Here is a 22288-nt window from a genome sequence, read left to right as displayed (position 1 = left end):
GGAGGCGGCAGTCATGAAGGCAAGACTGTGTTAAATGCAAAACTAAAGGGAGGGGGAGCCTGCCGAAGGGGAGACACAAACTGAACTGGGAAACCAGAGACGCGAGACATCCAATGATGCTCCTTGACTTCTCTGGGCCTCAAGTTCCTCATTTCCAGAACAAAGGCACAGAAACAAATGACCAAAAAGATCCCTTTTTCCATGAAGACAGGCATTCAGGAGAGCAGTGGCTTGTTTCTGAGTCTCACTTGTGAGGCCAGCCTTATCCCAGCCTGAAGGGTAAACCAGGAACCCGAGTCTTGTGCCAGACAAGAGGCCTCTGCCATCCACCCTGTTTGTTTGGGGCCTCTAAGAAATAGATAATGGCTCTTTCAATGGGAGGAGGGGGTCAAAATAAATGAAGCCTCAGTTTTATATATAAAATGCCACCAAGTGGGGAAAAATATCAGAGCAGTATTGTGGTCATTGAAATTTATCACTGCCCTTGTGACCCAGGGCCAAGAGGCCTCACTCCAGACACCTACCCGATAGGCCCCCAAGTCATAGTACCTTGTGCCGGCAGCACTTAGAAGCCACACCCAGGCCCCGGTAAGGTACTCCTAACCCTCCCTTCTCTCCTCCTCTCAAAATGAGACAATAGCCTGATGTGTGAAGTTGGACTGGGGTCTCTTCTCTTCCTCTAAGTGTTCTAGATGAGCTTAAGGTAGCAGCAGCACCACACGGAACTGTGTGCATTCTTCATCAGTATATGGTGGTGAGTCTCCTACACAGTGAAGATGGGATAGTCAAACAAGAGGAAAAGGCAGGGGAGGGTTTCCAGGTAAGGAGGCGTGGGTAAAGCTCACACATTTTGATAATTTACAACAAATTGTTACTATATTGGGGTACTGCTCCTTTGATGTTGCTGCATGTCAAAGCAGCTGAAGCAGACGTTTCGACTTGGACTTGGGAAGTCACTGACTAGACATCCTCATTTCTCTTTGTCTAGTGGTGTCTCCAGGGGGGTGGGCATATCCAAGATCTAGTATGACCAGAGGACACAGACAAGGTGACAGAGGACTTAAGTGACAATGGACAATAGCTCCACACCTGGACTGCCCCAGAAGCCCTGCTTGGCTGCTAAGTTTGGGCTGGCCTTGAGGGAAGAGCAGGCTGTGCTCTCACACCTTCCAAGTGTCCCTAGTACCAAAAACTTGGGGCTTTGCACCTCTGCTCCAATCCATACTGCACATAGTCTCCAAACCAAACAGCCAGGACTTGTGACCAGACAGGCCCTGCTATGCTAATGGGGGCAGGAGACCTATTTTCAACTGGAACCATGAGTGTGACTGTTCCCCAGATCTAGATACAGAATACAACAACCCTGGGGCCACTTACATTACTACTGCAGCCAAATGCACTCAATCAGAACCCTCAGAGGGACAAGGTAATCTTGCTTGCTATCTATTGGCGACAATGAAATCTTGCTTTTGTGTATTATCTCTTTTCAAACATTTTCTAAATAATCTGTAGTTCCTAAGCATCATCATAACTTTTAATATGTCAGTACACAAGGCAATACTTAAGGAGTTTATGTATAAATCATTGTCGAAAATTCCAAGCCTAACAGATTTTAATGAGTTCCTTCTGCATGTAGAAATAAATGTATTTCCCTGCATTGGACAATAGTTTGACGCCATCTTTAAATCCAAGCAGATTCCCCTCTTCTGTACCAAACTGCCCATTTCATTAGGAGGGCTAATAAGGTTTTCTATCATCTGAGTAGGACTGGCCTGGCTTCTGGGTGGCCCGAGGGGGAAATAAGAATGAGGAAAATCAAGAAGTTGCTCCCTCTAGGAGTGGGGCCCTCCCTCACCCCATGGCCATTCTGAGGAAAGCAAACCGTCATTGAGTTCGGGCCTCCCTCACCTCCAGCTTTATTGAGGTCTAATTGACAAATAAAATTGTATAAGTTTAAGGTGTACAACGTGATGATTTTATATATGTATTTATAGATGTGTGTGTGTGTGTTTGTGTGTGTAGTGAAATGAGAACCACAATCAAGTTAATTACCTCAGGGGCATCGATTCCACCTTTTCTACATGGTCCTGTTATGAAGAGTTTCTCTTTATTCTCATTTATCATTCTGGGGCACCATATTAAATCTTGGGAGGCCCTAGGAGAGCTCAGATCTGAAAGATTTTATGTTAGAAATGGAACTGCCAACTAAATGGAAGGAGGAGCTGGTGGTTTTAAAAACATAATTTCCTTGCTACCCACTAAGAGTCCCAGTTCTCTCCACGTACCAAGGAGTCACTGCTGCTGATTCACGTGTGGCCATCCGAGCAGTGGAACTAGGCCTCATCTGTGCCACAGGAGCACAGCCTGGAAGAGATACATGGCCTGAAAATGGTAATGGGAGCACCAAGATCTCCAGGATGTCCCTGAGCCACGCACTGGCGAGGTACCTGAAAAGAGTGATCTCCAATTATACGATGACACCGTGAGCACTGTATGGTTCACGACTCTCAGCACTGTACAGTTCACGACTCTCAGCCTGCAGGGAGTATCCACCCTGCTCTTGGGTGCGGGACGCTAAAGAGGATCCTGGTGCCTGGAAATCTATGCAAATCACTTCCACAGGTACCTTCCCATTTATTTTAGAACCAAACCAGAAGAATGTAATAACTAGATGTCTCTTTTGTACATCCTTGTTCAACGAAAAAGTGACTCTAAAGAAGTTAATACCTTGACACTCAGGACTAAAAAGAGCAACACCCAGGCCGGGCACGGTGGCTCACACCTGTAATCCCAGCACTTTGGGAGGCCAAGACCTGCGGATCATGAGGTCAGGAGATCGAAACCATCCTGGCTAACACGGTGAAACCCCATCTCTACTAAAAATACAAAAAATTAGCCAGGCCCAGTGGTGGGCGCCTGTAATCCCAGCTACTCAGGAGGCTGAGGCAGAAGAATGGCGTGAACCCAGGGGGTGGAGCTTGCAATGAGCCGAGATCACACCACTGCACTCCAGCCTGGGCGACAGAGCGAGACTCTGTCTCAAAAATAAAATAAAATAAAATAAAATAAATAAAATAAAATAAAAAAAGGGCAACACCCATACAACACTCTGGGCTCAAGTCCCTCTTCAGCGGAACCTTCCCACATTCTATGCACAGGGCAGAGAAGACTCAGAATGCTAATTATTTCTTTGAAGTGTTACACCGAGTGCTGTGCAAAAAGGAATCGCAGGTGAGACAAACGCCGGCCATCTGTCAAAGCCTGACAAACTGGGTAAGGAGGCAAGCATGTGGAAAGGTGGTGAGGGGCACTGGGCCTCTTCCCCACAAAACCCTCAAGCTCATTGCAGAGAGGCAGCCACTCTGCTATCAAACAGCCCATGTGAACGAAAAGGAGATTCTCAGGGGTGGGCAGCCAGGAGGATGAACAGGCAGAATCACGATTCTAACACACAGTAGCCTTACTCATGGGCTCCGGAGTTGTTCTAACGCTCACAGGAATGCTGCAAGAAAGATACGATCTACTTCACTTCTGCTAGTGAAGGAGGCAGGTCAAGGCTCTTCTCATCTGGTTTTCACTTGCTCAGACAATAACAATGATAACAAAATGCTTGCTGCTTCCAAGAATGAACATCTCCATCTGTTTACTCTTGATCTAACTTACCTTTGTCTCTGGAAGAAAACAATTCAAACACAAAATGTTAGAGAGGTCCTTGCTAAGGGGACTAGGCAGGGAAGAGAGTGAATATTACATCTAGGAATCATTTTATGAACTACTCCTAAGGCAGTAGAGCTTTGCTCTTGATCAGTAAGCACCAATCTTAGAATGGGGGCAGTTGGGTAAATGGCAAAGCCAATGAGGAAACAGAGTGGAAAAAGGAACAGGCAAACACTCACTTCCCAACTTTCCCAGGTAATAAGCCCAGACATCTCCCCCAGGCACCCACTTCTTGGTCACCAGCATCTCTAGCACAGGAAAATGTCTTACACAATTTTTTTGAGTAATGATTTCCTTAACTTGATGCCAGGCAAATCTCATTCTTTCTCTGGGGAGGATATACTTTGGGATTCCTGCTACAAATTAAATGGTTTGGACGAGTTTGGAAGAAGATCATTTAAGGACAATCAACACTATATAGTTTCGTACACACACATACACACTGCAAAAAGAAATACTGAAAGTGAACAAGAACCCCGAGGCTGAAGTCCAGGGAGGAACTTCTGTGAGGAAGGATGGCAGCCACAGGGCACAACCCAAACTCAGGCAGGGCTCTGAATCTCTACTTTGAAGTCCAGGCCTACCAAGAAATTAAAACATAAATATAGAAAATCATATAGCAGTGGGGGAACCTGCATGCTTTTTTTTTTTTTTTTTTTTTTTTTTTTTTTGCTACAGGCTTCCTTCCTTTCTTTAACTTTAGTTGATAAATGGAGGGATTCGGCCTTCTAAATACATGTGGTAACTTGTGTACTTACCTATAACCCAACCAAAAACTGACAAAAACCAAAACATTTCAAATAGACTTCATGAAAGGCACCCTTAAACAGCAAGAGCTTGGCCGAGTGTGAGCAGAGAGCCCCTGGACTCGAGAGACCAGTCTGTGCCGTTCACTGTTGTGTCACTATCATAGGTGTCCAGTCATTATTTGCTGAATGACTGACTCAAAAAATTTCATAGATGGAGGGCAAGTTCCACCATTTCCAGCTCCTGCCTTGACCCAGAAGGTCCGTCCATGAAGCAGCACTGCAGGGTTTTGAGTGTGGCCCACGTCTGCCCTGGTGCCATCTAGTGACCCTGGGAGTCCAGATGAACTGGGTGGAGCAGCCTTCCCAGGCCCACTCATATGGGCAGACCCCTTTTTCCAGGGGGCATAGCAGGGCTGAGAAAGAGGAGGATGGCTCTGCTCTTTAGGTAATCCCTGTCTCTCTCTTCCCTCCTCTCATTTAGCACCTTTGTGTGTCTTTCTTAAGAAGTGGGCTTTTTCCATCAATGATTGACTGGATAAAGAAAATGTGGCACATATACACCATGGAATACTATGCAGCCATAAAAAAGAATAAGATCATGTCCTTTGCAGGGACATGGGTGAAGCTGGAAGCCATCATTCTCAGCAAACTAACACAGGAACAGAAAACCAAACGCCGCATGTTCTCACTCGTAAGTGGGAGTTGAACAATGAGAACACATGGATACAGGGAGTGGAACAGCACACACCAAGGCCTGTTGGGAGTTAGGGGGCAAGGGGATGGAAAGCATTAGGACAAAGACCTAATGCACGTGGGGCTTAAAACCTAGATGACGGGCTGATAGGTGCAGCAAACCACCATGGCACATGTGACCTATGTAACAAACCTCCATGTTCTGCACATGTATCCAAGAACTGAAAGTAAAATTAAAAAAAAAAAAAAGAAGTGGGCTTTTGCTTTCTCTCTAGTTTTCTATCATGTTCAATAAGTTCCTTGCCACCAAATTCTAGAGCTTTGAAGAAAGGCCACAAAGATCCACCTTTGGATTAAAAAAAAATCATATCTCAACAAAACACACAAATTACATGACAGATAACTTAGAGCAAATGTCCAGTATTCTAAAGAAAACAAACCAAAAGAAACAACAGGCAAAAAACACCTCTCTGATTTTGTCAAGAAACTTGTCTGAATATTTGAATGTTAGTAGCCACATTTATCCCATATTTGCAAGGCAAAAAAATAAACTATAGCAACTAAACAGAGAGAAAAGAATGGATTATGACCTGAAAGTGGCTATTGCTGCTTCATGAACTTATCAAAAGTCAAATAACCTGGTAGTCTATTCTTTCTCATGCCTTAGCTGTAACAGAGAAGAAAACTGGCTTGGAACAAGACAATGAGAAATGGGGAGGAACACACTTTGATACACAGCTTGAAGATGCCCGTTCTGCTTCACTGTGATGACAGTGCAAAGGAAATGAGCCCGCAAAGGGTTCAGACGTGCTTCGACACCAGACTTTGCCACTTACTTGTACTTCACTTATTTGTTACTTCTTCTATTCCTTCTCTCACTCACTTGGGCATTCACCAACAAGCATTTAGTAAGCACCTGCCTCGGTTCTGCCACAGGTGTGAGGAGGGAAACAGGAGTGAATGAGAGCAAGAGGCGGCTTCAGCCACTGTAGGGACAGCACTTAGGGAGGGTGAGTTTTTTAAAGGCCCATGAAAATGTTCCAGACCTCAAAATAATTAGTTGGTTCCAAAATGAAACAGAAACTATAAAATTAAAAGTAGTAAACATTTAATTAAGTGTCTACGAAATGTACCATCTCAACTATTTATAACTCAGCTCACATATATGATGATATATATTATACACGGGATCTGTGGGACAGATAGGAGATTGCGTATGTTTTAATACACTTGAGATGATGTGGGGCAGGGCTTTCAAAAGTAAAAGTCCACGAAGGTCCTCAAATGTCCCCACATGATGGGCAGGATATCCCTCCTCTCCGAGGCACACACCAGCTGCCAAGATTGCCTTGTGAAATACTGAAGAAAGTCGCATCCCTGAGCCTCAATTTCTTTATGAAAACAAACAAAAACAATGGTCCTCAAGGCAGTTTTGAGAATCAAATAAAAAAAGTACATTGGAAAATATTTCACAGGCTGGCAGAGATGAAAAGTAAAATTGTTAACTCCTTACAGCTTTATTCCTGCAGGTGGTGAATGCCTCTCGCTATGTTTGATGCTACACACCTGCTGCCTGAGCAGCCCCTGAGAAGAGAAACGGACCTCTACCAGTGCCTAAAAATAAGGCTGCTTCCGTGCCCTCTGGCAGCCAACAGATGTTCACGATGGACAAATTCACACACAAACCAGGATGCTTCATGTACAGATAAAACTTGGTCCATATCATGAGACTCATATCATGAGACAAAGGTTAAAAGGGGGGGGAAAAAAGCTTATTTTAGTAAAAAATGAAACCATTTTTCAATTAGTTTCAGTTCTAAGCAGACACCGTCTTCTGTTTGTCCTAAAAATGAGAAGCTGGAGACAGCTCCTCAATTCAGTTTTATTTCTCTCTTTTGTTGGCACTTTAAGAAACACCTTAATTCTCCCAGCTAGCAACAATAGTAGGTAAAAGGGGAAAATACATTCAATTCTGGGAAGAAAGGATCACATAGCACAGTGCAGAAATATATCCTAGGAGGCCATGTGATTTTATTCTTTGTCATTTTTCTCTTTTCCCTTTTATTCTTCATGGACAACCATTTAAGGAATGCGGGGGGAGAGGGCTGGGATGACGATGTGACCAGGTTAAAAGCAGCCCAGGACATAAAATAAAAAATTAAGGGGGGGGGGACAGTTGTAAACTTCTGAAAATAGAAACTGCCTCAAATGTGTTATTCCAGTACACCAGACCCTCCTTCTGAGTTCAAGATTCCCTTTGTGCCTCACCACAGGATGTGTTAAGATGATATACAGTGTGTTTAAATAAAACAAGAAAACAAACCAAGAAAAATTTAGCATTATGAAGAATGAGAGTCTACTAAAAATACTCTAAAATGACTTCAAACATGAAATCACATTTAAAAAATAACTTTTTAATGACTTAGGCATAAGTGACTCAGGAACATATGGATTACATTTCCTTCAAAATGCATATGGCTTTAACAATTGGGGGAGATTTGTTTGGTTTGTAGGACACAGTTCTGAAAAGGAAAGAAGTCTGTCAAATGGGACTCACGTTTTCTGGTGCTTTCTTTGGTGACGGAGTCAATTGGCCTTAATGGCCATTACCTAAGAAACTTGGAACAGCTTCCTTGGATGTAGTTTAACTCCCTTTCCCTATTTAGGCAAAGTATTCAACACATTTATAATAAATGACTCTCCTTCACCCCTAATATCTCAAGTATCAAAAACAGGTCTACTTTCTTAAAAAAAAAAAAAAAAAAAAAAAAAAGGCTGAGCTGTCTTAGCCCAGAGCAAATGGCTATTGCTGCTTTGTGACAGTTGGGCACAGACTTATATACAGGGATGTTTTTCATTCTTTTAGCCCATTAGGAACTAAGGTCAAGAGAATGTCACTTTTTTTTTTCTTAAAAACACAAATTTTAGACAAAGTCTGCAACAATCAGGCTCTCTGTTACCCGCCGAGCCTTCGGTTTTCATCACACCAACCTCACACTCTCACCAATGCTACTGTCACCACCACCATGACTATAAAACACCTCAGTGTTCTGACATGGGAAGAGTAGCTTCTGGTTGGTGGAGCCCATCTCACATTAGCCAGAGACAAAGCAACACCTTGTTTATCCCGGCTTGGCTTTTGGCCTGTGTCCATGACTGGTCCATACCTTGGACACATGGATGGTTAAAGAAAGAAAAAAAATCCCTTAGCATTCACAATGTTTACTGTTTCCAAAAGGCACCCCCAAATATCATCTTCTTCCATCCTGGAGGACAGTTATGACAAGTACTGAACCCACTCCTCAGATGAGGAAATTGAGAGCTGAGGTTCAGGGAAAAGCCGCATAGCAACAACTAGCCATTCTGCAAACACCGATTATACTTTCATGCCTTGATTTCTTTTATTGTTTCCTTTGGCTAATTTTTAATAGTCACCCCCTCTAGAATGCCAACTGCCCCACTTAAAAATTCCCCATTTTCAAGGGTCAGAACAAATGCCACATGTTTCGGAGAGAGTGCGCAAACATTCAATCTCCAAGTGCGATGCTCTTTTTTGTGTGTCAAGTGGGCTAAGCCACCATCTCAGGTTATTCAATTAAACACTAATCAGGGTGCTGCTGTGAAGGCATCTGGTAGATGTGATTAAAGTCCATAATCAGCTGACTTTAAGGGAGATTATTTTAGATAATGTGGATGAGCCTGATTCAATCGGTTAAAAGGCCTTAAGAGCAGAGCTGAAACTTCCCTGAAGAAGAAGAAATTCTGCTTGTGGACTACAGCTTCAGCCAAGTGCCTGAGAGTTCCTGCTCACCCTTCCTGACGGCCTGCCCTACAGATTTTGGACTTGCCTGGTCAGCCTCCACAATCACATAGGCACTTCCTTGCAATAATAGCTCTTAATATATGTCTCCACTGGTTTTGTCTCCTGGTTCAACCTTAACTGATAAACCAGGTAATATCCCCTCTGGGTTCCTCCAGTTTATACAACTCTTATATCATTTCCAGCTTATTGCTGGTACTGTAACTTCTTTGTAGGTAGGCTCATGTCTCCTATCTTTGTAAACTACACAGCACTAAATATTTGCTGCAAGAATTAGATTATGTTATGCAAGAGCAGGACAGAGGGTGTTTCACCCTCCTATGAGATAAGTAAAACTCATACAAAATGCTCATGAAGAGATATAACTAGCAAAAGAGAGTCATGGCCTTAGAAGTAATTTTACTGAAGAAATATTACTGTCACCTACCAACAGGTTACAGAGTTTCTCTTCATTGTACAGGACAGTCCTGTGCCTGCAGGGTATTTAACATTCCTGGGCCCCTGGCACTGAATGAAAATTGTAACCCCTCTACCCTGACTCCTATCATTTCAACAACCCCAAAGCCCTCTCACACACACATTTGCAAATGCCTCTTGGGGGTGTGGACATACTACACCCTTCTCTAGTTAAGAATTACCTTCTTTCCACTATAACAATTAAAATTTATCAAGCTACAGACAGAAAAATTACTACAACAATGACTTCTACAACGAGTTGTAGAATTACGGATCAGAAAAGTGGAATTCCACTAACAGGTTATCATGAAGGCCAAAAAGCCATCACATGCAGAAAGTTATAGGTGGGATAAGGGAGGGGGAAGGGATAGCATTAGGAGATATACCTAATGTTGAATGACGAGTTAATGGGTGCAGCACACCAACATGGCACATGTATACATATGTAACAAACCTGCACATTGTGCACATGTACCCTAAAATTTAAAGTATAATAATAATAAAATAAAGAAAAAAAGAATTCTCAACTTCAGATATTTTATTCAGGCTAATTTATATAATCTCTTTATTAATTCAACAAGTACTTAACAGCCCTCCTATAAGCCAGACACAGTTTGTTACCAGATCATGGGAAAAAAGCTAGGAAGATTTTCATCAAGTATGGAGGGTACACTTGGGAGATCCTGACTTGAAATATTTGTTATGTGGGATTTATGAAATTTACTCTTGGGAACGGGGGCCACCTCACAAAGAGTTGGTCCATCTTCTATAACAGGTTCTCAGATGATTTCCAGATCTGCATCACAGCATCATCAGGGAATTTGTTAGAAAAGCAAATTCTCAGACCTCATCCCAGAACAACTAAATCATGAACTCTGAGAGTGGGACCCAGCAATGGTTCTCAAATTTTATTGTACAACAGAATCATCTGCAGAGCTTATTAAAACACATAATCCCGGGTCTCACACGCAAAGCTTCTGGTGCAGTAGATCTCCCATGCTCCCAACCTCCCCACAACCCACCCCACTCCCATTTCTACCAAAAAAAAAAAAAAAAAAAAAAAAATTAAAAAGAATGTGGTGGCCTATGCCTGTAGTCTCAGCTGGCTATTCAGAAGGTTGAGGTGGGAGGACTGCTTGAGTCCAGGAGTTTGAGGTCAGGGTCCAAAAATATGCATTTCTAACAAGCTTCCAGGCAACACTTTTAGAACCAATGCTCTAGATCTGCACTGATACAATGGCCACCAGGCACACATGGCTATTTAAATTTATATGAATTAAAATTATGTATCAGGCACACATAGCTATTTAAATTTATATGAATTAAAATTATGCATAGCTGAAAACTCAATTCCTCAGTTGCACTATGTTGTATTTATTTCTACATCCTCACCTCCTACTATCCATTTGTAAATACATTCCACATGCTCAGCACTTGTGGCTAGTGGCTACCATGTTGGACAATGAAAACACAGAGCATGTCCGTTACTGCAGATACTTCTACTGAACAGTGTTGCTTTCAGGCTACTGAGGAGGCCCCTAGGAGGATCCCTTCTATATAGTTAGGTACCATAGGCAGAGAAAACTGATACCAAGGATGAGCCTTACGGTGAAGAGTGCAAGGACAGATGGTCCAAATTGCAGGCATTTCTTGTGATTGACCTGCTTCTCACCTGGGGAACTCTCCATAGCTCCAAGATGAGTAGCATCAAGGATCTATTTATTTAGGAGAGTAGTTAACTAGTCTCCTAAATAATGCTGGAAAAACTAGCAATTTATTGAGACAATCATATGGTTTTTATGTGGCGAGTCACATTTATTGATTTGCGTATGTTGAACCAACCTTATACCCCAGGAATGATGCCTACTTGATCATGGTAAATTAACTTTTTGATGTGCTGCTATATTCAGTTTGCTAGTATTTTTTTGAGGATTTTTCTATGTTCATCAGTGATATCGGCCCGTGTTTTTTTTTTTTCATTGTGTCTTTGCTATAAACTTCGTGCTTTTTCAAGCAATTGCGGTTCTCCTGTCTAGCCCGCTGCCACTGGACTATGCTGTAAGTCCTCTCTATAAACTCTATGTCTTGCTTACTGGCTCTGGGTCTCCTCTGTAGCCTCTCAAACATGGTGCCATCCCTAAAAGTCAACAGGGCTCCAGGATGATGGCACATGGAGCTCTACTAATTCTCTCAATGTATACAACTCTGAGACTGAACTCTAATTCCTGTAAACCTGAACTACTTTCAGCTTTCCAGTGGTTTTGGCCAAAAACCTTAGTCATTCTTCACTTCTCTCTCACACAATTGCAGGCATTCTGTCAAAAAATCCTTTCATTTTACTGCAAAATGTGTCCAGAAGCTGACCTCTTCACACCTCCTCCACAGCTACTAAGTGGAGCCGCAGTCCTCTCTTGCCTGGATTACTGCAATGGACTCCTACTGGCCTTCTGCTTTTACCCTTGATGCTTGTATCAGTTTCCTAGGGTTGCTATAACAAATTATTGCAAACTGAGTTCCTTAAAACAACAGAACTTTATTCTCTTGCAATTTGGGAAGCCAGAAGTCTGACATCAAGGTTGTTGGCAGGGTTGCTTCCTTCTGGAGGCTCTGCAGGAGAACCCATTCCATGCCTCTAGCCCAGCTTGGGTGGTGCTGGCCATCCTTGGTGTTCCCTGGCTTGTGACTGTTCTCCAATCTGTCTTCACATGGCTCATTCATCTGTGTCTGCTTTCTTCATTTCTGTCTCTTATCAGGACACCTGACCCTAACCCAGGATGATCTCATCTTGAGATCCTTACCTTAATTACCTGCAAAGAGCCCTATTTCAAATGAGGTCATACTTGGAGGTTCTGGGTGGTCATATCTTTCAGAGGATAACATTCAACCCACTATGATGCTCTACAAATTATTATCAATACAGCAGCCACAGTGGTCCTTCTAAGTTGAGTTAGATTATGTTACTCCTCTGAGCAAAACCCTCTAATGGGGTCCATCTCATTCAGAGAAAAATCAGAGTCCTAGATGGCCTAAAAGGCCCTGTGTGACCTGGCTCTTATTTCTACATCCTCACCTTCTACTATCCATTTGTAAAGAACAGTGGCTTTCATTAATGGATGTAAAAAGAAGTGAAAGGATTTGAGATGTATCTTGAGTTACCATCAAGAAGGCTTGGTTACTCACTACGTCCAAAAGGCCAAAAGGAATGAGTTGCAAAGGTATAAAAGAATTATAAATTCAGTTTGTACATGATGCATCTGAGATGTCCTTGAATATGTTTATATGTAATTTTAGAGGCTCAGAAAGAAAACTGGGCTGAAGAGATAAATTTGGAAGTTGCCAGCATATAAATAGCAACTAAAGCCTTGGGAGAAGAAAAGAAGAGCTACAATTAAGTCATTAGGAAGGCTGATGTTCAAAGGTAAAGTGGAGTTGGGTGGGCCTGCAAAGAAGACCCAGGAAAGAGACCAGACCATAGTAGGAAAGCCAGGAATGTGTGACATTGGGAAAACAAGAAAGAAAAAAGGTATGGTTTCAAGGAAGGAGTAGTTAACTATGTTAGGTAAATTTGGGGAAGGAAAGTGACTCCAGGCCTTAGCAACATAGAGGGTGCAGGGGATCTTAGCTAGAACTGTTTCATTGGACTAATGGGAGTAGCAACATGACTGTAGTAGTAGAGGCAAGATTCAAAGTTGAAGAGGACAATATGAATGTAAATGGAACGGGGAAGGATGGTTACTGAAAGGCTGCTGTGTGTTACTGCATACTCACTTGCTCTCTTCCTCTCTCTCTCAAGATAGGAGAGAGACTAAGAATATCTTTCAGTGTTGATGGGAGGGATCCAGTAGAGACTGAGAGGCTGAAGACACAAGGGAAAAGGGGATAATCAATGACAAAATATTTTTCTGAGAAGCTGGGGTAGGTGGGTGAAGGATTAGCTTTTGATAAGGGAAGAAGACTTCCCTGCTCAGGTGTCAGGAAGGAAGGAGTTAAGTAGGGGGTGGTGAGTACAGAATAGGTTCGTTTGTAGTTTTCATGATGGGAGGCTGGGGGCATTGCCTAGGGGTGGATTCCATTTTCTTAGGGAGGTCTAGGATAGTTGAGAGGTTAATGTGCATGTATAATAGGCTCAGTCTGCTCTGCTGAGTCATGTTCTCTAATAAGGCTTAGCTGCCAGATCCACATTCCAAGAAGCCTAGTGGCCAGGCTCACTCAAGTCTGGGATTTTTCCAGGTAAGTGGAAGAAGGGTGAGAAGCAAGGGCATGGAAGGTATTTATAAGGACCAGAAGTCTAAGCAGTGGAGGGAGAAGAGCAAGACCACAAAGTAAGGAATCAATGAACTGGAAAGGAAGACAAAGAACACTGGGAGTTGATTACTCAGAACACTGGGGTCACCCGCGAGTAGTCAAAACTTCAAATGTTAAATCCATGAATATGGAGAGCCCAGTGTATCTACTAACAAAAAGAAAAGTAAAGGGGTTTTAGATAAGCTACTTTACTACCAAGCACAACTCTACTTTCTATCTAAGAGGACCAGAGGGAGCTTAATGCTGAAAAAGTAGGAAGGAAGTATTGTAATTCAAGGAATATCATTCCAAATCTGAGTTCTGTATCATGATGCCTGGTAAATGATTCCAAGAAAAGGTGCTTTACTGATTTTGCTACAGCTGCTATAAGTGCTCTATATAGAAGTTTTACTGGATTCTTCTTTTTATCTTAAGTTACTCTCAAGCATAGCGGTTCTCAACCAGGGGTGATTTTGCTCCCCAGGAGACAACTGGCAACATCTGGGGACGCTTTTGGGGGTCAGAACTAGGGGAGAGGTGCGCTTGCATCTAGTGGGTAGAGGCCAGGGATGCTACTCAACACTGCACAATACACAGGGCAGTCACACTCACCTCGACAAGGAATCAAGGAATCATCCAGCCCAAAGTTCCAATAGTGCCAAGGTTGAGAACCCCTGCTCAAGAACAAAAGCACTTGAAAAAGTAGGCTATTTACATCCAAGAGAAGAGGGCTCAACTTTGGATCAAAGTAACCAACCATCTTCAAATTTTCTGTACCATAAACCTACCAGTGGCCTAAATAAGACTATCTTTATTTTCAGAAAAGGCATCAAAATAGGTAGAAACGTACAAGCTTTACATGTAAGAAAGCATATGGTATGTACTTGATGCCTTCCTCCTCCCTTGTCTGCCTTTTCTCATTTTCTTGTTTCTTTCCAGAAAGATTATAATCTGTGTTCTTTACCAGTTCCTGCATACTGGAAAATTAAATTGCAGCCACAAATTAATTTCAGTAAAATCCTCTTGCCAGAAGTAAATGTAAAAGCCTGAAGAATTTAGTAAGATGGCCTTTTGCCCATATACAGAAATGATTAAAGACTAGACTGCGATTAAATTCTGAGCAGAGTAACATAATTAGCAAATTTATGAATGGGTCTCCTTTTCACAGTTCTGTCAGGGCTAATTACTTGTATTAATTAGAACTGTCAACACATGAATATGCTTGTTGAAGCCACTTCCTATGGTAAAATATGAGACTTGTAAATATCAAGGCACTTGGAAAGACGCAAAGACTTTAATTTATTAGCAACTCTAAATGATGCAGAACCACTGACTGCACAATGAGCCTTGGGAATTGACTGTAAATAGATTCCTAGTTAATGAATTTGCTATTTTTTCTTTCTTGCTTAGGCATTAGTCTCAGTTCAGCCTTTGGATGAAATGTCCAATATATCACCACTTTAGAAAGACTGCAGCAAGGATAAGGAAAGAATTCTACAGGTTACTGGAAAGAGTAGCTCGGATGTCTAAGCTAAGCAGGAGGGAGTTCCCATCTCTTCTCTGATTGGTCTGAAATGGGCTTAAAATGAATTTTAAGAAATGATGAAGTGATAGGGGAAAGACACCTGAGGCATTAGGAACGACAGACTGAACATCAATTGTAACTCTATGTGAACCTGAGTAAGTGGGCAAGTTACTTAGCGTCTCTGCACCTTCATTTCCTCACCTAAAAAATGGGGATCACAAAAATGGAGACAGCAATAGAACCTGTGACAGGTTACAGTGAGCCTTATATGAGTTAATATGTGGAAAGCAGGCAGACCAGTGCTCAGTGCGAGGTATGCACCAGCTGTTACTGTTTTCATATTATCATCATCTGGATGGGGGTGGAAACACAGACAACTGAGCATTCCTAAAATTAGATATAGGGGCAATATACAGAGTGATTAAGAGCTCTGGGGCCAGTTAGGGCTTGGTTCACACCTTGACTCCATCACTCATTCCGTTTCCTCTCTGCCTTAATTGCAGCTTACTTCATGAGTTCTTGTGAAAAGTAAATGAAAAAAAAATGCATGAAATGTACTTGATATTCCTGGTACATAAAAGGGACTTGCTAAATGTTACTGCTTAAGTATTCATTACCATTACTATCTTTTTGGAGAAATTTCCAAAATTGATTGAAATAGAAGTAAAAAGAACGATTTCTATAAGTGACCTAAGATAAGTGATGAGAGAAAACATGTGGAAGAGGAGAAAGAGAAAGAGGTAAGAAAAGGAAACAGACCCAGTGCTTTCCTGGTGCCAGTGCCCTCCATCTCCTATCTCAGGTAGGCATCCCAGCTGCCCCACGAGGAGGGTATAATATACCTCCCTACCCACAAAATACCCATAATCCCTCATGACCCCGTTCATGGAGAAGGAGAGGCAGAGCTGGGATTCCAACTCAGACCTGACTGACTGCAAAGCCCATGCCATGTTGAGGTTGTGAAACCAAGGCTTGCAAAGGGCTTCCTTCATCACGGACTGAGGGGAATACAGATTCTAGGCTCTTTCTGCCTACTCCCCCACCCCTTTTTACGCTTTACATATATTTAAAAACACAGCAATGAAATTCTTAATAGGCAGTGCTTGCTCTGGCTGGCTAAATCTCACCTGATAACTCCCATCAAATAACTACCATAAAACAATTTCAAATGAAGGTCAGTTAGCAACCATCTACAAAAGGAGAATTTTTTTTGTTGTATGCTTATTGTACAAGGTCCTTCCAGATACTCGAATCTCTGACAGTGGAAAGATGAACCCCCTTATGAGTGCTGCAGGGGGCATGAAGGGAATGGCTGAAGAGAGTGACTGCTAAGGTCCCTCCCAACTCAAACATCTTATTTCTGAATATAGCGAGATGTCAATATTACAGCTTATTTCAAGTGGAAATCCACTTCTGTATATATATTCATTTACAGAATTAGACATCTAATAAAATAAGTTGATAACCCCTAATTTTGCCTTGAAATCAGGCCACACCTTAAAAATCAATTTGGTCAAAATTTTAGAGCATCGAAATAACCTAACACATACAAAGAAAATTAAGTTGGAGGATGTTCTGGATCCTTTCACAAACATGCCCAGTTAAATACAAAGTAACAGAAAATCCACAGTTGTTCCTAATGACATGTTGGTCAGCATTCCAATGCAATCAGTTAAAAGAGTGAAATTCTCTTATGCACAGAGTAGGCTGGATGTGAAGTGATGCCAAAGTAACAGACTTATCAACACAAGAAAAGATGTTCAACATAATTATTCATTAGGGAAACATACATGAAAATCACAATGAGATGGCACTACCATCGACTTGATTGGCTTAAGTTAAAAAGACTGACCATAGCAAGTGTTGGGGAGGATAGGGAGGACCTCGAACTCTCAAACACTGATGGAGAGAATGTAAAATAGAACCAGCACTTTGGAAAACAGTTTGACAGTTTACTAAAACATAAATGTGGCCGGGCACGGTGGCTCATGCCTGTAATCCCAGCACTTAGGGAGGCCGAGGTGGGCAGATTACAAGGTCAGGAGTTTGAGACCATTCTGGCTAATATGGTAAAACCCCATGTCTACTTTAAAAGTACAAAAATTAGCCGGGCATGGTGGCAGGTGCCTGTAGTCCCAGCTACTCGGGAGGCTGAGGCAGGAGAATCGCTTGAACCCAGGAGGCAGAGGTTGCAGTGAGCCGAGATCGCGCCACTGCACTCCAGCCTGGGCAACACAGCGAGACTCCATATCAAAACAAAAAATAAACAAACAACAACAAAAAAGTAAACATACACTTTCCACATGACACAACGATTCCACTCCTAGGTATGTACCTAACAGTAATGAAAGCATATGTCCTTACAAATGTTCATAGCTGCTTTATTTGCAATAGCCAAAAACTGGAAATCCAAATGTTTATCAGGTGAATGGATAAACAGATTATGGTATATCTGTACAATGGACTACTACTTGGCAATGAAAAGGGATGAACTATTAACACACATAGTGACATGATAAACTCCAAAGTAGCTATGCTGAGTAAATTAACTCAGACAACAAAAATATATGTGGTATGTTTCTGTTTACAAAAAAATGTACAAAATGCAAACTAAACCATAGAGACAGAAGACCAGTGGCTGGTAGGGGATAAGGGTGGAGGAGAGTAGGAATAAATTACCAAGAGGCAGATGAATCTGTTGGGTGTGATGGCTATGTTAATTATCTTGATTATGGGTTATATATCAATCAAATGATAACAATTAATCTTTACAAATTTTTTGAGAAAAGAGCAGACTTCATTTCATATCCAAATTAATAACTGTATAGCTTGCTACATGTTATACGGTGCCTTCTTAAACACCATCTCATTTGATCCTTACAAAAAGAAGGTATCATTATTCCTAGAACAACCTGTGTACTACAACCCAGATTTCAGTTATGAAACCGAGACTCAATAGGCCCCACAATTTGTCACTGCTTTAATGAGATTTATTGGTTATCTGTTCGGCTCCTGAAGACATTTAGATTTCTGAGGCTGCTCTATGCTAAAGAGAACTATTACCAGTCAGATAAGGCAGCTCCGGGCATATACCTTATGATCCTTGAGGTTTATCGCGCTAACCAGAGTATGGTTTTATAAAATCTTAAAATCCTTTAAGAGATCTCAAAAGAGCAGAAGGGGAAGAAAAAAAGTCTTATGTCTAGCTCTAACTGAATCAAGGGAATGAACTCAAAGAGGGATTGGGGACTGGGTATCCAACTCCTGGAGTCTGTGAAAAAGAAGATATGTCCCAAGAATCTGGCATCTTTAAAATTTCAATATTCCAGATTTACACACACACACACACACACACACACACACACACACACACACACACAGAAAAATCCTTCATCCTAAACTCAAACTGCTCAATTTGGAATACCATATAGTAAACTTCAGTTTTTCTCCTCTATTATTAGGATGATGTACCTACTTTAAGAAAAAATAATTGCTTCATTGAGATTTTACTCAACAGCTTCATTGAGATTTCATTTCTATACTACACAATTCGCCTACTTAGAGTGGACAATTCAATGCTTTTTATGATATTCACAGAGCTGTATAATCATTCCCACAATCAATTTTAGAACATCTTTATCACCCCCAAACAGAAACTCAATGCCAATTAGCAATCACCCCCTATTTCTTCTCTCACTGCCCACCCCACTACCTTTAGGCCTTGGCTCCACCAATGCACTCTCTGTCTTCATGGATTGCCTATTATGGCCACTTCATATGATCGAATCATATAATGTGGCCATGTGTCATTGGCTCCTTTCACTTAGCATAATACTTTCAGGTTCATCCACATTGTAGCCTGTATTAGCACTTTATTACTTTTTAGGGCCAAATAATATTCCATTGTATGCATATACCACATTTTATTTATCAATTTGATCAGCATTTGGGTTGTTTCTACTTTTTGGCTATTATGAATAATGTTAAAATAAATATTCACATACAAGTTTTTGTGTAGGTATATGTTTTCATTTCTCTTAAAAATTGGTGATTAATATATTCAGGTTAAACTGTATGTTTAACCTTCTGAGGAACTGCCAGACTATTGTCCAAAGCAGCTATACAACTTTACAATCCTATCAGTTTTGGGTGAGGGTTCTAATTTCTCTTTATCCTTGCTAGCCTAAGATTGCCTTTAAAAATAATTACTATAGCCATCCTAGTGGACGTGAAGTGGTATCTCATTGCGGTTTTGATCAGAATTTCCTTGATGGCTAATGGTGTAGAGCTTCTTTTCATGTGCTTATGGGACTTCTGTACATCTTCTTTGGATAAATGTCTATTCAGATCATTTGCCCGTTTCTGAGTGGGCTGTCTTGTGGTTATTGAATTGTAAGAGTTCCTTATATAGACTTGATAAAAGTCCCTTATCAGATACATGGTTTGCAAATATTTTCTCCTAATCTGTGATGATCTTTTCACTACTTTTTTTTTCCTTCTTCTTTTTTTTTTGGGTGGGGGCGGTAGAGAGTAGGTCTCACTTCAAGACTCAGGCTGGTCTTGAACTTCTGGCCTCAAGCAATTCTCATGTCTTAGCCTCCCAAAGTGCTGAGATTGCAGGCATCATGAGTCACTGTGCCCAGCCTCTTTTCACTTTTTTGATAGTACCCTTTGTAGCACAAACATTTTTTTATTTTGATAAAGTTCAATTTATCTATTTTTTGTTGGTTGTTATTCTCTTGGTGCCTAATCCAAGGTCATGAAGATGTCCATCTATATTTTCTTCTAAGAGTTTTCGAGTGTTAGCTCTTACATTTAGATTACTGAGCTGGTTCCACACCAGATCCTGCATGTTACCCACTGTCAGTAGTAGCAAACCATATCAAGTACTTTATGTGCCTTCACATCGGGCCCTTTGGTTATTTGTGCTTAAAACAAGACTGGAATCTGGGGTGAATTTCATCCTACCTTTCTGCCCCCATGGGCAGTATCACTAAAATGAATATAGAATCGATTTTTGCTAAGATCTATTACAAATGGGAAATTCCATAAACTTCAAAGATACGTCATTGAGACCACCAATCAAGAAATATTCTTATCTTTTTCAACCTTGAAGTGGTAAGTAAACAAGAGCACAGAAGCAGGTGTGGAGGACACACATAAGCTAGAAAGACAGAGGAACACAATAAGCGCTGATTTGGCCTTGAAACATCACATTGCCGAAGAGCTGGTCTAACTGCCAGAAGCCATGCAGGTCAATGACACCATGATCCCTCTGTCTCTGTGTCATGCTTAGGATTCCTGCAGCTCACTGCCTCTGGCTAGTGTCCTTTCCTTGATCACTTGCTGCAGCTTTTGTCATTTGTCCTAACGTTTCTGAGCACTAGGGAGACAGATCTTTCTGTTAGCATTTCTGGGCAAGAGGAAACCTAATAATTAGAAGATTCTGGGCCCCAAGTCATTTCTCCACTCAGAATTCTAACAAAGATGTCAGAGTACAAAAGATGTAGCCCAAACATAGACGAACACTCACAACAACAACAACAACAACAACTTTTATCTTCCCAGCAGAATGTGTGACCTACACCCTGAAATCATGGGCAGGAGAGCTTGGGGACTGGTGATGATAGGTAACACCTGATAACACCAGGCTTGCATGTCTCCTGGGGAATCAGTCAAATATGGAACCTACTCCTGCAGCTATTACTAAAGACACAAGGGCCGGGGGGACGTGTCTGGAGAGGCCAGATGACTGGCTAGCAGAGGTGACTACATCAATGCTAATATGTGACTCTAGGGAGAAGGCAGAGTGGGACTGCACGCCTCAGGATGGAGGCGGGCACAGCTTAGTGGGGCGTGGGAGCAAGTTGAGCAAGTCCCACTCACTCACAGTGGGACTCCCAGAGGGGACACCAAGAGATTGAGAAACAGTGTGAAGTTCAATGGTACTTTGATAGCACACAATTTGAATTCCACTCACTAATCATACAATCTGTGCAACTCATTTCATCTTTCTGTGTATTGGTTTCCAAATCTCTGAAATGGGACTTCATAGGGCTGTCATGGAGACTGCAATATATGAATCCAAGTAAAGCACTGACCCTGGCATCTGCGTGTGCTAAGCACTCGGTAGATAATCATTACTTGTTAGGGACTAAATCATGTCCCCCCCACCAATTCATTTATGGAAACCCTAACCCCCAATGTGACTGTATTTGGAGATTCGGCCCTAAAGAGGTAATTAAGGTTAAATGAGGTGATAGGGGTGGAGCCCTAATCCAACAGGACTGATGTCCTTATAAGCAGAGGGAGAGGCTCCAGGGATGTGTGTGCACAGAGAAAAGGCCAAGTGAGGACACAGTGAGAAGAGAGCTACCTGCAAGCCAAGGGGCAAGGCCTCAGGAGAAACCAAGCCTGCTGGTGCCTTGATCCTGGACTTCTAACCTCCAGAATAGTGAGAAACAAGCTTCTGTTGTTTAAGCCACCCAGTCTTTGGTATTTTGTTATGGCCTCCCTAGCATGCAAATACATTACTGTGAACAGCAAAACCAAGATGGGAGGACACAGCTGGGCTGACATGACTTTGTGGTCCCATTCTCAAAGATCAGTGACCCTAGATGCTAAAAAGCTGCATATTGTACAACAAAGAGTAACATCAAAACAACATTCAGAAAAGCTGTATATGCCCCTGGGGCAAGGTGAGAGTGCTTAACCTGCTCTGACAACTTTTAACAAGCTTTAATTCAAAACACCGCAAACTTTCTAATTAGTGACTTGCTACCTTACGTGGTTCCAGAATCTTGCAAAACAAGCACATGGATCCCTTGACTGAGGTTTGGGAAGGGTGTGCAAACAGGGCTCCTGTCTCCCACCTTCTGACACTACAACTGCATCTCCCTGATGATATCATCAAGATGTTAGGCAGAGCCAGGCAGGGCATCCAAAAGAAGAGCTCACAGCCCCCTCAGCCAAGTGACCCTCCCTGAGCCCTCAAGGTCCTGTGAGTTCTTGGCCCCAGTCTACTGCCTGACTCACTGCTTGGCA

The 22288-nt window shown here is 42.0% G+C and overlaps 1 protein-coding gene and 1 non-coding gene across 8 annotated transcripts in view; one reads left to right on the top strand and one right to left on the bottom strand.

Annotated features, from left to right (window-relative positions):
- RHBDD1 (rhomboid domain containing 1) overlaps positions 1 to 22288 on the bottom strand; it is a 164056-nt gene that overhangs the window by 23882 nt on the left and 117886 nt on the right. The gene's annotated exons all lie outside the window — the stretch shown is intronic.
- LOC112439178 (small nucleolar RNA SNORA48) lies at positions 8206 to 8339 on the top strand. The gene has a single exon (XR_003027477.1). It is a non-coding gene; the product is annotated as a small nucleolar RNA SNORA48 (small nucleolar RNA).

This window comes from Pan paniscus, chromosome 13, assembly GCF_029289425.2.
Source record: "Pan paniscus chromosome 13, NHGRI_mPanPan1-v2.0_pri, whole genome shotgun sequence".
Lineage (NCBI taxonomy): Eukaryota > Metazoa > Chordata > Mammalia > Primates > Hominidae > Pan > Pan paniscus.
The sequence above is the reverse complement of the archived record's forward strand: the minus strand, read 5'-3'. Positions and strand labels throughout refer to the sequence as shown.